Source organism: Hippocampus guttulatus, chromosome 4, assembly GCF_054856545.1.
Source record: "Hippocampus guttulatus isolate MCC_2025c chromosome 4, RoL_Hgut_1.0, whole genome shotgun sequence".
Taxonomy (NCBI): domain Eukaryota; kingdom Metazoa; phylum Chordata; class Actinopteri; order Syngnathiformes; family Syngnathidae; genus Hippocampus; species Hippocampus guttulatus.
The window spans coordinates 12,688,629-12,705,335 of record NC_141264.1 but is presented as its reverse complement, the minus strand read 5'-3'; the positions used below and the strand labels follow the sequence as shown (position 1 = coordinate 12,705,335).

Below are 16,707 nucleotides of genomic sequence, written 5' to 3'. Positions count from 1 at the left end.
AAGATGTAGAACACTGCGTTGTGTCTTTATCTGCCTTAGCCTCTGATGTTTTGAAGATGTTTCAAAACCAGATGCACAAAAATAGACCTCATCTTCTACTGTTCAGTAGAGAGTGTCTTTCTTTGGTTCGTTTTTAGATGATGATATTTATAGAGCTGTACCTGAACGCTTCCACTTTAGAAACCACAGGCTCGGTTTATCTCCCTTTAGGTGCATGAATATCATTGTGTCAAAATGTAGAGAGTACATCATCAAGTAAGGAATCCCTCACTTTTTTTTCTTCTATAAAACTGTATTTTGAAACATATGCTGTGCATTATTATCATTCTACTGCGGGTGGTTAAGGGGCTGTTTATCATGCGCACAGATAGGAGGCACTCAAATGATGGAGCTGAAAGATAATAACAAGGACGTTCACATTTAATTTACAGAGTCTTGTTGGGATAGGGATTCGCAGAGTCATTCAGAATGCACAGTATACTCACAACACATTTATATTCTCTCAGTATCGATGGTACAGAACACCTGCAGGACGCAAAGATCAGAATCTATGTAACTGAAAAAATCTTCCAAGAAACACACACCTTGCTAAGCTTGTGATGGTAGTGAGGCGTACCAAATAGGAATATATGTTTCGTTAAAACCTAAAGAACATTTCTGACACATGGATGACAATATACTGTAATATTATTTTCCAAATATAATGCAACTTCGACCAAATTTGTATTCAATTCGGAATGTGGATCACTAACTTATTGCAGCAAAGGTTAGTGACCGAATACAAAAGCAGCAGAGCAAATATTATGAAGATATATCGAGGCGATTTTAAAATAAATAAATAGCCCAATGAAAAATGAATGTGCGACCCGGTGGTCCAGTGTTTAGCGCGTCGACCTCACAGTGCAGAGGTTGTGGGTTCGATCCCGGCTCCGGCCTTCTTGTGTGGACTTTGCATGTTCTCCCCGGGCCTGCGTGGGTTTTCTCCGGGTACTCCAAAAACATGCATGGCAGGCTGATTGAACACTCCACATTGTCCCTAGGTGTGAGTGTGAGCACGGATGGTTTTTCATCTCTGTGTGCCCTGCGATTGGCTGGCAACCGGTTCAGGGTGTCCCCCGCCTACTGCCCGAAGAGGGCTAAGATAGGGTCCAGCACCCCCCGCGACCCTTGTGAGGATAGAGCGGATCGGAAGATGGATGGATGAAAGATACATTTGGTGGGAAATTTGTGCCACGTATTCTTACATGCTGTGTAGACTACCTGTATTCATTTTTTTGCCACTAAAGCTGGATTCTACAAAAGATAGATAGATAGAAAGAATAGACACTGAACAAAAATAACCAAAAGATAACAATAACCACTAGGCTTCCTTTAAAAGTTGTTTTACGCATGTTAACATTTAGATACATTATTTAACACGTGTTGAACCCCCCGTCCTCGATACACTGTGATCTAAAGTAAACTAGAAGGTTTGGGTTTGAAACCAGACTCCTGTTGTTATCTAGCATGGGAATGACCCGCAGTCTGGCAACACACAGTAGATATGACTTTCTATTCACGCAAATAAATCTCAACTTTATATTAGGTGATCTTCAGCACTCACAAACATACACCTAGGGGTCGATTTCTTATCCCCTCATGATTTTCAATAGCAGTCACATGGGAAAATCGGCATTATCTATTTTCCATTGCAGATGTTCTCCTACCAATCGCTCCAGCAACTTTTGACAGAACATCTTTTCCCGTACGAACGCATTATCCCTCACATCGGGATAATGCGAGACACACCATCAACACATCTGGCCTTCAGATTAGCCTCAGGTAAGCCACCCTAAAATGTACTCGTATGCATTCATTATTTGATGTTTGCACACATGTGTGTCTAATTTTCAAATGGATTTTCATTGCCTCTTGGTTCAAGAGTTGATGACCGGTTCAAGTTCAGATTTCATGAACAGTCTGATTCGAAAAGACAACAATAAAATGCACTGTTCCCTATGAGGCAAAAAAAAAAAAAAATGCAGATTGTACTGTACATCACCAGAGGGAAAGACAAAAGTGTGATTCATAGGTTTACAATTGGGGTCATTCAGCCCCACAGGGCATCAAAGGACAGAACATGATAAAACTCTTAAGACGGGTGCATTCTTTTCTTACCTCACAGACTCCAGAGGACACAAAGGTGTGATGAGAGATGACAAACTTTTCGTAAAAATGTGAAAACACTTTTCAATTACTGTAAATTCCTTTTGTATCTATTTTTTAAATTATTCCAAATGCAAACCCCACCAGGTCTGATGACTGTATCCCTTTTTGCGATTCCATCTTTAGATAAAGCTAAGCCGATGATCATTAATACCCTGGTCAAATTTTGGAAAGTGAATTATTATTTTTTCAAGAATCTTCTGCCGGAAATGAAGAAGTTGAAAACTAGACCGGACAGACTAAAACCCCCATTAGTAAGCAATAACTGGGACTAAATCGGTATGCATCTTTGTGGACTAATGAAGACGAGATAAAAATGTGAATAAGGACTGGGCAAACATTTTTTGGACATTTTATTTCACAAACAAAGACGAAATGAAAATTATATGACTCCCCGCCCCCTCCTTGGCTAATTCACCACTAACTAGCACATAGTGACACACCCTCTTTTCAAAACTGCAGCGAGCGAGCACAGCGTGCAAAAACATGGGACGGACAGGAGGTGGATTCACGTGAGGTTAAAAGTAGAGGCGGACCTTCCGTCAGCACTGACAGAGGGTCCACCTCTACTCTGACGAATGCCCGTTTTGGTAATGAATGGCGAGAAACTTAAAAAAAATTACAGACTAAGCCCTGGCGGAAGTACGTGTTCATCCGTCGGTGTCATCGTCACTGAGCAGGTCAAGTACAAACGGACATCTCTGAGTCCCGTTTCACTGACGATTGACAGAAACGCACGCCACCTGTTTGTTCTCAAGGGTTAGTCCAGCAGGGTTGCTTCAAGGGAACTGTATTGACTATACAGTATATGGAAACACTTTGCGCTTCCTCTACAGTAGGTGGTATTCACCAAATACAGCAGCATTAATTGATAAATCGTGATTCAAATTTCATCCGTGTTGTGTTTCTAATTTTAAAAAAGTTGTTTTCTTACAGTAGGTCTAGCAAGCGCTGCCTTGTTTCAGCTTCAATACTGTACTTGTATATACCATGTGAACTAGCTTGCTCGAAAGCACTTTTGTTTGTATCCATGCTTATTTTTATTCCCATGCTCGAAACACCTTTAGTACCCCGCCACACTCTGCATGGGGAAACATCTCATAGCATGAATCACTTGATCCGCTTACTCAGCCAAATGGACCTGGGGGCCTACAAATAACATTTTGCTTGGGGCCCCAATTTGGTTCTGACACATAATTTTAAGGGCTCCTACAACATTCATTACCTGGCTCTAATTGGCAACTTATTTTTCTTCACTTGACATCTAATGATCCACATATGGCCGAATATCTGCTTTTGTTTTTTTCTGGTTTATGCTCAGACGCACTGTAGATCATCTACACGGTAGAGGGGACAGATTCTGCCTTCGGTCACTGCAATATTTAGCAGGGTTTCTTGCTCTCGGTGATTTGTGCGATTGCAAATCGTGCTGTGAGGAAATCATGGACGACTCCCCCCAATGCATTCAAGTGTCATATTACATGGGAGCATTCGTTCGGTACAGGTATTAGTTCCGATTTTAACCGAGGAGCCAGATAACATTTTAGCTCTAAAGATGAGCAACGACTTGACTCCAGACAAGAAAGATGATACAAGACATTTGTGTGCATCAGTTCAGCTGGCTTTCTGAACTTGAGAATAGTGGTATGAATCATTTTACTTTAACAAGGTGCAGTATTTGTTGTTGGCATTGGATAAGTGGTCCAATCACCCTGAGATTGACTGACGAGTTAATGTTTTACCATTTTTTTTCTTTCCAATTTATTTTATTAATTGAAAAAGTTGAATATGGTCAGGGACGCAAAATCAAATCTCTGTTATTCTGTCCTGGGCAAGTCAATTCAAATCACAGGTTATCGTAAGTCAAGTCCCATGCCAAGTCGCCTGATTACTGCAGTATTCAGTACAGTGGACAGCCTATCATGTTATCAGGTTACAGGTTATCATTATTGGTGCATGAATGAGTTAATATTTCTGTGTTAATCAGAACTTGTTTTACAAGCATCAACGTGATGCCCTCTGACGTGAAGTGGCTGTGCCGCTCCGTAACGAGGTATTTGACTCTCGGGGCAATGAATTGACTGGACTGCTCTGTTTGTCCGACAAGATACTTCGCTCCACATCTGAGTCGGCTTCGTCAGTTCATGCTGTAAGGCTTCGTCAAGACCACACCAATCTAAGTCAGTGTGAAAAACATATTTAGGTTCCCAGTTGGCAGCGCACTCCACCCACGAACACGGCAGAAGCCTCTGTCTGTCAACAAGTCGTTGGGTGAAAACTCATTCATTAATAATACATTCAGTTTGAAGAAGGTAGCGGAGCTGCCTCTACAATCATTGGGGTCTGTGCTTTTGTTGTATGTTGGAGGCAAAATCAGTGAGTCTCTTTGGGTCGAATGAAAGGATGGCGTTGTATGTGGGGGACAGGTGGTGTCGTCAGCCGCCTCCTCTGTTTGCCAAACCAACTTAGGTTGGAGCGGTCCTAAGCAAGCTTTGTTGCGTGGACTGATGAAACCTACCTGGATAAGAGGAAAAACATGTTAGAAGACAATGAGAACATTCCAGTTGTGATTGTTTCATTGCCCTGAGAAGAAAATGATCTGTAGGAATGACGTAACACAGAGATGAGGGCTTCTGACATGACAGTGCCATTCCCAGTGGGCCCCAGACCAATCTTTTGAAATAAACTTCAGTCAAGTTTATCAAGTTATCATTTTTCAGTCAGGTTTTTTTTTAACTTGCAAGTCCATGTTCAGTCCAAAGTATTTTAGTTTTTCGTGAAATCACAAGTCGTCAAAACTAGTGAGTTGAGTCGATTCAAGTCCAAGTCGCCATCTCTGCTCGACAGTCTCTACTTTGTTGCATTGGCTCATTTTCACACCGTCCCTTCTCAAATTAAATTTGCCTTCTTCCCATGACAAACTCGCATTCTTCTCCATTGTTGTTGTTGGTCAGAAGTGAAAATTGACCTTTCAATACTTTTGTCAGGAGATAACTTAGGGTTGTGCTCAATCTGACGACATACAATCCTTTTTGGCACTCCCCATCTTCTTCTCCTCCTTCTTCTGTAAAATGTCAAATGACTCCATAAGTTTCCTTAATGAGGTGTGGGGCAGAGTGCGAGCGAAATAGCCACCGTGGCACAGAGCCACAGCTGCCCCCGCAAATTGAAACAAAGTAGCCAGCATTTTCTGTCGTTTGCCCATATTTTCTGTCGCGTGTGTGTTTGTGTGTGTGTGGGGGGGGGGGGGGTTGCGCCCTTTTTGCCTCATTATTGCTTCTGCAGATCTCTGCTACTTTCTCACCCCCCACCGTCATCAGTCGGGATATAAGGTCACGCATAAAGCGTGCCCATATGTACTCATCTACTCACACAGCAGCTGTTTTCTCAACACTAAGACAAAGCGGAGCAAGGTGCTGCCGTGAAAACCTCAGCGGTATATTTATTGGAGCTTCCTCTGCCCTCACACACATTCATTTTCTGGGTTTAGATTAAGACTGCGGGGATTTGCGCAAGCCTTCTCATGCGCTTGATTTCATTTATTCTCTTTGCCATTAGCTCAAGATTAATTTGAGGTGAATAGTCTCAGGTCGACTGCATTCTCATTTTAGGTCACTTTTGTAATCAATTGCAATTCCTTTTCTCGTTTTACGCTTCGATTTACAGTCAATGAATCAGTTTTTTAGCTCGCGTTTAAAGTGAGCGCCACGACTCTTCTCACTTCCTTGGCTTATTGATTTGGAATGTGTAGCACTTGTGGTGTAATCATAAAGTCATTGTGTATGGAAGCAAGTTTATGACTCAAAAGGGACTGCCTGTAAGGGGTGAAGGGTGGCGTACAGGACAAGTGATGGAAGGAGGAGGTGGTGCATGACAGTGTGGAGGAGGATTACATGGGCTATAACCTTCATGGCCATCACAGCAAAGTGATCCTGCTATTGTCATTCGAGGAAAAAGCAGGCAGCCATCGGTCATGTTTCACGCTCTCGAGTTGACATGCGATCACTGACTATCACGAGAAATCATTACGCTCGGCGTCATTTGCATACTTTACTCTTGCATTATGGCATCACAAAGCACACGGCCGGTGGCCATTTTACAAAATGGCATCTGTGGAATTTATAACCCGAGATACATTATATGTTCAAAAATATGCCATGCCCTTGCGGCCAGAATAACATAATAACAGGTCAAGGCACTCAAGGATTTCTTCACCAAACTCGTCAAATGGTGCCTCTGTGGATCTTGGTTTGTGCAATGGGATGCAACTTCTCATTTAATAGCACGAGAAAGTTTGTCTTGAGCGTTGCTACTGAACGTCTTCTTTGTTTGTGACAAGGAAATGGAAAAAAAAATGTGTTTGCTATTTCAACTAATCCAGAGATGAAAATGATCTCATCATCAAGATTTAATGAAATGAATGTTATTTTAACTATATCGAACCATAAAGCACGTTCAATCTCTTTTTTTTTCCAGATGCACAGACTTTTCCTCTTAATTTAGAAAGTGCGATCTCCACCCAGGCAGCTCTATTTCCCAAAAGCACCCTAATCCTCCAAAAGCAGGGAATTGCTGCGGGGTAATGTTGTTTCTGCATAATCTTGCAAAAAGATAGACAAGACATAACATCCTCGCAAAGGTAAAAAAAAAAAAAAAAAAAATAGCCAACACATTCTTAATGAGACCCGAACTGAATTGAGCTTCATTTGCGAGCAGTGAATTTGCAGTATATAAGCTCTATTAAAGTGTTCCCAAGCGGGAAAGTAAAATCCTCGGCACGGATGCCGGCGCTGCTCTTGAGATTCAAGAGCAACGGGGTCCTCGCGGTTTTACCCTGAGGGGGAAGCGCTGATGGCTTCGGGGTGGGAGGACAGCAGAGGGGTTGAGAGGCTTAAGGGATGATGAGGAAAGAAAAAAAAATGTGTGAATTGGACTGAGAAGAGGGGAGAAAGACTTGAAAGGAGAAGCGACGTGACGATGCATATGGGCCGACAAAGTAATGAATAGGAACGGTTAAAGGCCAAGAACACAAGTGGATGCATATTGTCTATGCTTCATTTGCTTGTCTCCTTCCTGCGTGGGTTTTCCTTCTCGTTATTCATGAAACTCTTTCAGGAATAGGGAGATTAAAGCATATTGGTGAGAACAGTCACATTAAAGGTTTGTTTGGGCAACAACATGCTAGAATAACAAAAGACCTTGTCAACTACCATAAATCCTGCTTTTGCAGTCTGCGTACTTCTTACCGGTGCAGATTAATGTTCAGTCATGCCCTTGTCCTCCTAATTTTCTTAAGTAAAGTATTTATGTTCACAACCTCTGGAATTACATCCCCTGTAGTGCTGTTTGTAATGTTTAGAGTGATTCTAAATCATCCTCATTAGTGCGACTCACATTTATTCGGCCCTCTTGTAGCCAACTGATGAATCATTCTGGAATGTTCAGCTCGATGTAGCAGTGATTCTTTTACAGGTGCATTTATTGGTCGTGGACCTCAAAGAAGCACCAAAGTGTTCATGGGAATATTGGATTTGGATTGGATTGGATACAACTTTATTGTCAAATATACAGCACAGATGAAATTTCTTCCCTCTCAACATAAAACAATCTCATTTTCACCATATCAATGAGCAGAAATTGTACATTCAAATGTCCAAACATTGTGCGTACGTTTGAGCTCCCAAAAAAATGTTTCAGTGGAATCAAAGTTCAGATATCTGTGCGAAATGTGCATGGTCTCTTTTTGCTTGTGTGAGTTCTTTCTGGGTTGAAGACATGTACATCAGGGTCACTGAAAATGTCCAATCGGTATTAATCACATTCATTGGGGCCACTTCAAAGTTTAAAATATTATGGACTGAACAGATTTCACTAGACCAGTGAAATTCATTTCAACCTCTGCTTTGACGCGCATGTTTTTATTGCAATTTAAGCCACGAACACTACACAGTAGAACTGGCGGGAGCTCAGTGGAACAATGTCATTTTTGCGAATGCACTGAAAATGTATGCTCATCAACGTTTGGAATATGAATGACCAAAGGGGATTATAGATGGAAAAAATTTGACATTTCATTATCATTGATTGGTTGAGCATTTATATGTAAATTACAGACCGCACAGAGGAGAAATTGTTAGCATAGCGCACACCTTTGACGTCAGATGTTCAAATCCTGACTCTGGCCTTTCTGTGTGGAGGTTGCATGCTCTCCCAGTGCCTGCGTGGCTTTTCTCCACGTACTCCCGCCTCTTCCCACATTCCCAAAACATACGCTAGTTTTATGGAAAACTCAAAATTGTCCTTGAGGGTGAATTAGAGGTTGACTTATTTTGGGGGAATCCCATAGGATTCCGAGTCAACTATACCTTTACTCACAAGAATGGGACAGGGTAAAAAGTTCAAGGGAGCAGACGAGAGCGTTTATCCAGGAGAAAGAAAAAAAATAATAACAAAACCTCATACTGATGCGCAGCCGTTTTTAATGCAGCTGACCTCCAAAATGGGAGCGGTACGGTAGTAGCAGTTAGTTCTGAACCAGAACAAGACAGCAATGGGAGTTAAGTATGATGTAGTACACTTACAAAAACTGCCTTACCAAACATGAATAAATACCTGTACTTGTGTTATTTTTGTAACGGCAAAATGTTTGACAGAGCTCTTGTGTGACATCTCATTAGATTGCGTGAACTGTAATAGCAGTAAATGTGATGTACAAGCGGTGGACAGAAACATACAGGCACGCACGCACACAAAGATACACATGGCACGGGGGATGCCCACGGCGTTTCCATTCTGGTGGAAAACAACGAACGGAGCATTTTCCATTCGTCCATCCGTCTTTGGATTTATCGGCCCACATGAAGACCATGCATGGTTGCGTCACGTGCCTGCGCGCACACAAACGGGCACCAAATGTGTTTTCCTTTCACTCCTTGTCTCCTTTTAGACACACGGCGGTGAGGAAGAGAGGTAGATCAGGAAAGAGTCGATTTTTCTCCTCCCACATGCGCTTTCAAAAACCATCTCTCATCTGCTCCTCTTCTGCGCTATATCGTTGCCGCCTTTATGGACCTGGAGTTCCCAGTGTGAATTATTAACTACCACGCTACAAGCGACTTGAGAATCTCTCAGTCCACTTAAAAAAAAGGAGCGCTTCACTTTGTTTTGAGCTGCCACCCACTTTCCATTCACTCATGGAAACTCTTGTGGAAACGGTGCTGGGTGTGTTTGTTAATTTGGACAGGGAGTCCATTACAGGCAGACACAGATGGGCCGAGGATAGTTGTGTGAAACGCGTTCGATATGTTTGTGAACAGCTTGTTGACATGACTTCAACGTTTGTCATTTTAACAATAACTAAACCGAAATATAACAACACATCATTTGCAGTGTATAAGGTGAAGGAGCAGATTGGGTGAATATTTGACTTTTCTAGCTTCATATGAGATTGTTGCTTTTTCAGTTCTACGACTTGAAAGCACAACTGATTCAGGGTGTCCCCCGCCTACTGCCCGGAGACGGCTGGGATAGGCTCCAGCACCCCCCGCGACCCTAGTGAGGATCAAGCGGTTCGGAAAATGGATGGATGGATGGACTTGAAAGCATCCGTATCTGAATTCACTGAGCTTGGCTGTACACAGACTCTCAGCCTGAGGGTGAATGAATCCAGTGGGTTTGTGATCTTCCTGACCACTTGCTGTTGTGATATTTTAGACTCTTGGTGAGCCCCGACTGTGACGAACGGGCGCAGAAAGTCAAGAACATCAATGAATGGCCACTCATCAGGCAGAACGATGTCAAGGGACATTAAGGTATTACCGTCTAAATGTTTTTTTATCGATGGTGGTTTTCATCTGATATTCACAATGGTTGCCACCAACCCCTCTGTTCTGCTTGCTGCTCCCAGTCCATCCATCCATCCATCATCCAACCCGCTTCAAGAGAAAGGCTCAGAGTTTTCAATCTGATTTGCAAATCTAATTAAAGTCACTTGTCAGTTGCACCTACAATGGTGTGTGTTTCTTGGCAAGAGAGGAGCAAAGGGACGTGCTGTCCCACACAGCAGAGGAAGGACACGGAAAACCAGGAGAAGTGAGAGGCGCTTTCCCTTACTGCCCAGCCACCAGTTACAGAGAGTATCATAGTTAGAGTAAACCCTTAAAATGCAAAAATGAGTCTACCAAAGGAGCCAGAACTTGATAAGAAGTGACAAAAAGATACGGTAGCGCCATCATGCGTGACTCGCCAGATTATTAGCTGTGCATTTACTCGCAGTTACACAGAAGAAATGTTCACAAAGTGCAAGTCATAGGGTCATGGGAGATTATTAGAGATCTTCCGCTCCATTCCGTATATTATTTTCAGCGTGTGTTATTTGACTCTTGACCTGTTCAATGATCAGAGAGTGGCTGGATATTGACATTATTTATTGGTTCTTCTCCATTGCCCGATGTCAGGCCATGTGTTGAAATTGTGAAACAAAAGACAGCTTTCATCAAAATATAACTAGCGCCAAAAATATGCAAACAAATCCCCAATATTGTGGCATTCCAAAATGTTGTAAACAACAAATACCTCAGCTATTGAGACAGAATTATTTTCCTTACAACACACTCTCTTCAATATTTCTATGAGCATGCAAAATATCAATCTGGAATTGTTTTTAGAACTTTGTTTGAATGCGTACATTTGAGTGCTGTCATTTTCACCTACACTAATCCCTCGCTATTTTGCGGTTCGTTTATTGCGGCTTCAGTGCAATCGCGGATTTTTTCATACATATTCATAATTTTTTTTTTTTAAGTCCGCAAAAAGTCCGCAAAAGGTCCGCGAGAAGCAGCGAAAGTCAGCAAAACAACAGCGAGTCACATAGAGCAACATATACAGTACTACATGTACAGTATATCTTTACTGGATTTTGATATTCATAAACTAACCTAACTTATACATGTTTAAATCTATTAGTATCCAGCATTAAGTCATGTTAATTACTTCAAAATTTACTTCTACATGCATGTATACCATTAAATATTATGTACATGTACCTATATGGAGAGGGGGGGTCGCTGCATCGCGGATTTTCATTTTTCGCGGGTGGTTTTGGTCCCCGTTATTCGTGTTAAACGAGGGATTACTGTAAATCTTTGCAGTAGTACTTGAAATATGCAGCAACAACAAATAATTCATGATGCTCATACTGCGCAAATCTGTTGTTTTGGATGGTAAATATGATCTTGTCTCGGCTCTGAAAGAGGTCATTGCCTCGGGCAGTTGAAACTCACGTCATTCTGTTTTTCAATAATCGTGCAAGCTGGGGTTGCCCGACTACAAAAGGTTGAGCATCAATATATTTTAAACTATACCCACCCAATAATCATTGACATACAACTGACATTTACAGGAAGAGGAAAAAAAAGTGAGCTAATTCACTTATTGTATGGACTCTTAATGTCAAGCTGAAAATTTCTCATTGAACTCATCTGAAAAAAAAAAAAAGATGGTTCGGTTACATTACATGAACTAAAATATTTCTGTGTTTTGAGTACTTGTATTAGATAAACAATTATAAGCATAAAGCCCAAAAGCTAAACATTTCTGGGCTGCACATGGTTTGGTTATCTATTCAAGAAAGATTGTTTTTAAAAAGTGAGTGAGCACTTAATAACACCACATGACTCAAAACTTTCATCCTTTTCCCTCTTTCCCCTCACGTCAGTGTGTCCTCCGCTTACCTCCTGATGTAGCATGTTTGCCTCGCAGCATTGTGTCCCTTGTTTGGAGACTTGCGTGCTAATTAGAGAGAACAGTTGGCCTTTGCCCGGAGCAGCTCTGCCCATCCATATGTTGAATGCCGCTTAAAACATTGCTAAATGTTACACACTGAACAAAGACGATAGGTTAAATGGAATTGAATATATGCCTCGCCTTTTGTGGGCGGGCACACTGTAGGTTTTTGTAGATCAGGAGTCTTGATGAGGACTGTACGAGGAGAAAAGGAAAAAGACGTTAAAAAAAGGATACAAGCAGTGGTAATAAAACAAGATATTGACAACAGGAGGCCCTGTGTACCATTTATTTGGCTGACCACATAAATGAATTTGATTAATCTTTCCATCTGTTCTTTTTTTGCCACCTGAGAAAATTGTTAGATGCTGGGTGAAAAGTACACCAAGCGCAGACTGTTTGCCAGGCAATTGCAGAGCACATACTGACTACCGGTACTCAAAAGACGGATTACCAGTCGCATTCATGCCTATGGTCACTGGGAATCATTGCATGCTATCTGCTTGCAAGTCAGCTCTGTGTACCACATGGCAACACGTTACATTCGAACCGCTTGTTCCTTTTGTGTTTTCGTTTTTTTTACAAATGAACTTTCTTCTGTCGATTCTTGTTTCTTTTCCTGTCACCATTCCAACCCCCCTCCTTTATCCAGGCTTGGAACTGGCAGAAGTGAACCAATAGAGACACTCAGGTGGAGTTACTTTTTTAAATTTTAATTTCAAATATGCATTTATCTGTTTTCTTTTCTTTTCTTTGATTTTGTCACAATGAAACAGGAACATTTTAACCTTCTTTTTTTGGATCCAATCTACAGGGACAATCTAACCTAAAAGAGACAAAAGAACACATCTCAGTGGCAGTTGAGAAAAGGATGGTCACAAATACCAAGCCCTCATTCATCCTTTTTTTTAAATTCGTTTTTCAGACCCCTCTTTAGTGCTGCGAGAGGACTGGGCCGCCGGTGAGTGCTCTGGGCAGGCCGACGGAAGCACCCGCTGCATGTCGAGAATGTGCTTTCACATCAGCTTCTCCGATAACACCAGAAATATCCACAGATTTGTCGCTCGCCGCTTTTTTGAAAAAGGATCGCTCGAGAGGTCTGAAAACTCGCTACATACAGGAAGAAAATCGCTCAGTTGCCAACACTGGTCTGCAGCTCTGTCATTTTGTCCTGAGCCGCCCAAATAACTTGAACCCCCAACACCCACCCACGAAGGATCTGCGCTACCACGAACCGGTCCCTGCCAGAAAAACAGGTTGGGGACCACTGGTCTATGTTAAAATGACTAATGATCTAATGACTTGAAAAACAGATATTACAACAACATCAGCATGACTACACCAGTACCGCCTGCAACAATGCCCTAAAAATATCGAAAAGAGTCCCACGTAGGCTATGGTGTGGTGGACAAACATTACATCGGATACAGGGGTGAAATACTAGTTTACAGATCGGAGTTATACACAGCAAGTGAGAGATCAATTCCCACTCAACGCACTCTATTAACTAGAGCTCGGACTCATACCCAAAATCCGCCTTTGCTTCATCGGCGAGTCCCGAATCAACTCGAATGGGTTACTAATTGTACCTGTGCCCAAAATATGTAATCGTCCCCAAAATGAAAAATCCACTTCCATCATAATGTTAAATGGAGTGTACGATCTACAATACATCATATGTTTGCCAAAGCGCTTTAACAAGCCTCATATTCACTTTTTTTTAAAATGATGTCGTAATTTCCACGAACGCACTGAAGCAGCTGCGTCAACCTATGGAATTGTTTTCCTTTTTGTCCAAAATAAGTTAAGCCCAAAATCCCCTCAGACAACATTTGGGTGTGTTCTTCATTGTTAGGCAGGTCAGCCTTCTCCAAAGTTAAATGGAATGAACAGACTAGCAAGCCAACCAATTCACCAACATTGAAACAACACAGTTTACCTTCACACTATCACTCTTATGAAGGTGTAAAAAAAAAAATTGCTTCAAGTCATTCTAAAGACTCCACAATATTACAACAACAGACAGTATGTCAAAGAAAAATCACAAGCATCTCACATTCAGTTGTAGTGAAACTCAGCTTTGAGACGGCACCGGCCACTGCTTTTGTATCAGTTCCATAAATCCCAACAACATTTACCCTCCATCTAAATCTCCGTGTATAGAGTAGTGTTACAATCTTTCTAGTGTTGTATAGGCAACGCGAGGATCAAATGTTTCCGCTCCCTAGTTTCCTCTCAGTCTTTTATCCGTATGTGTGTTCTGGGTCCTCCCGCAGTGGGGAAAACTAGAGTGTCTCAACAAATATGTGACCACTACATGCTCCATCACATCAGGCTGAATGAGACAGTCTCTTAAACCTGGTTTGTGTTTCTGCACTTTGAACTAAATTTGTTGTCTTAGTTCCCCCATTAATGCCAGGAAAAAAATGTCATTTCTTTCTGACTTTCGGGTTGAGTGAACGCTGGCGCGTTTTGGCTGCCGCTGCTCAACCCGTATTGTTTTGTGTTTTTTGTTATTGTTAAGTGTCCTTGGGTGTCTTGAAAGGCGCTTATAAATAAAATCTATTATTATTATTATTATTATTAATCTGAATCAATTGAGAAACAGAATTCCGGATGCATAATTGATGGCAAGTTCAGCGGGAATCAGTTCACTCCAGCAGGAGTGTGGATGGACAGGATCTTCCATTGTTGAATTATTCCACAATGTCGACCGAGCAGGACCACAAAGAGGGAAAGTCTGCCGTGCGTCTTCTCTGCTTCTTTGGTCTCTTTCATCTTATTATTTTGCTCACGACTGACACGGCTTCTTCCCCTGCTTGCCCAACAGAGCTCATCGTGTCATCTTCTCCACTATTAATTAGTGCTGCAGTTTGAGTGAGATTTCATGAGATTGTGTGAACATCATCCACCAGAACAGATGGCTAGTGTACATACGAGCTTGTGTTTAATTCATCAATGAAGATTAACATCAGTATTAAATACCAACAGTGAAGCTGAGGTTCCACTATTGGATGCAGTATTCAAACGTAATTGTTTTACAGAATGCAGTGAAGGTATTTTACCTTCCCTGTGTCATCACTTTTTCAGGGAAGAAACGTTTTGGCAGCTTCTTTGAGGACAGTTTGAGTCTTACAATCAAAAGCAACACAGCGCTCGAGGAGGTCCAGGCTCGAACCTTTGAGCCCTAATTACTAACGTTGTGGTTCAGGAAAAAGTTGCTCTGCGTTTCATTTCTGAAAACATGTACCTGAGGAGGCTTTGTGTCCTCATGTAGCACATCCAGATCTTTTCATTGTCATTAGACGGACTAATGAAACAAGAACACAGAAAAAGGACTTCAGTACCCGATGGTAGTCAACAGAAGTTCTGTTTTGCAGCAGTGTTTAGCGGGGGTCCGCAAAATAATTTGCAAGACATAACCTCGCTGTATTGCAGGCCTCCTGCTTTTTTTCTTTCTTCGAAGTCAGACCAGTCTAGGAATGTAGATTTTTTTTTTTCAAGGGAAAATGGTTTCACAAAAACCTGTTAAATTCAGACCACCAGCGCATGTTCAAATGTGCCGCTGGTTATTCAGAGTGCCGCAAAAAACGGAGCCCACTGCAGGCAGTGCATGGAAAGTAAACAGCTGTGTTTAGAAAGAAATGTCAGCAGCGTGTGCTCTGCACCTCAGCAACAACCAAGGCTTAATCGCTATGTTAAAGTTTTTCTTTTTATCTTAAAATGGCTTCCCTTAACCTGAATCATGCCTCGCATTGTAGCTGAAGGTACAATCCCGGAGGATTATGCGCCTTGTGAATTGTTGTTGAAAAGTTAGTTGCCATGACTTCGATAATCTTCAATGGGGCGCGCTGGAGCCTATCCCAGCGAAAGCCCGACTATATACCCTAAACTGGTCACCCAGTCAGTCGCAGCAGACATTTACACCGTTTTTAAAGTGCTCAATGTAGAAGAGAACGCACCAGAGGCTACACTCGCGGGTCTGTACCTCCCAGGCAAGACCACGTTGCTGTCTTTCATGTTTCCTGTCTTTTATTTTATATGGGAGAACACAGCTAAACCTGCTCAAAACCCAACCAGCGGAGAAAAATCACCGCTCTGCCAGTATTATACCTTGCTGACATGTTTCGAAGGGACGCTCTAATGAACCGTGAGGGCAGCTGGCTTTAGCTCACCAGGTTGCCCAGATTAAACTGGAAAAGTGCAAAAAGACCTCAAGCGAGACACAACGACACACTTTAACTGGCCAACAAATGCCCAAATGACATCACAAGCCACAAGCATGTTCATGTGATCTCATTCTTAGTCGAGAGTTAAAAAAAAAAAAAAAAAAAGAGCTGCCAAAGAATGCCCAAAGGTACATTTAAAAAGCGTTCACTTTCACATTTAAGTTGCGCAATACTCTCAGTGGAACTAATCACACTATCTGATGTTCCTCAAAATCTCTTGCACAAGTCTGAGTTACTAGATCTGATGTTGCTTCAAATCATTCCGTTTTCTCTGATGTCATACTACGAGACTCACAGCCCTTGCAGGGCATGCAGTATTTGCATGGTATCTGAAGAGTAGTGCTATGATTCGATGTGATGTACTCCTTATTAGATCTCAAGTCATTCCTTTCTTTGATGTTTGAGTGTGAGGGCAGCATCGGGCTTTGTTTTGTCTTTGGCATCGGATTTAATGTACCGTAATATTTGAGGGAAATGCAATTTCTAGTTG

The 16,707-nt window shown here is 41.9% G+C and overlaps 1 protein-coding gene across 2 annotated transcripts in view; it reads left to right on the top strand.

The window, feature by feature from the left end:
* The window catches only part of LOC147205982 (solute carrier family 66 member 2), a 49,908-nt gene extending 39,892 nt beyond the window's left edge, over positions 1-10,016 (top strand). Inside the window, exon 6 of one of the 2 annotated variants that reach the window (XM_086108652.1) lies at positions 9,919-10,016. The gene's annotated coding sequence lies outside the window, so the exon portion shown is untranslated. Of the gene's footprint in view, positions 1-1,694; positions 1,792-9,918 lie in introns of those variants that run through there. The other variant, XM_086108651.1, reaches the window with a different exon arrangement.
* The last annotated feature ends 6,691 nt before the right edge of the window (positions 10,017-16,707 follow it).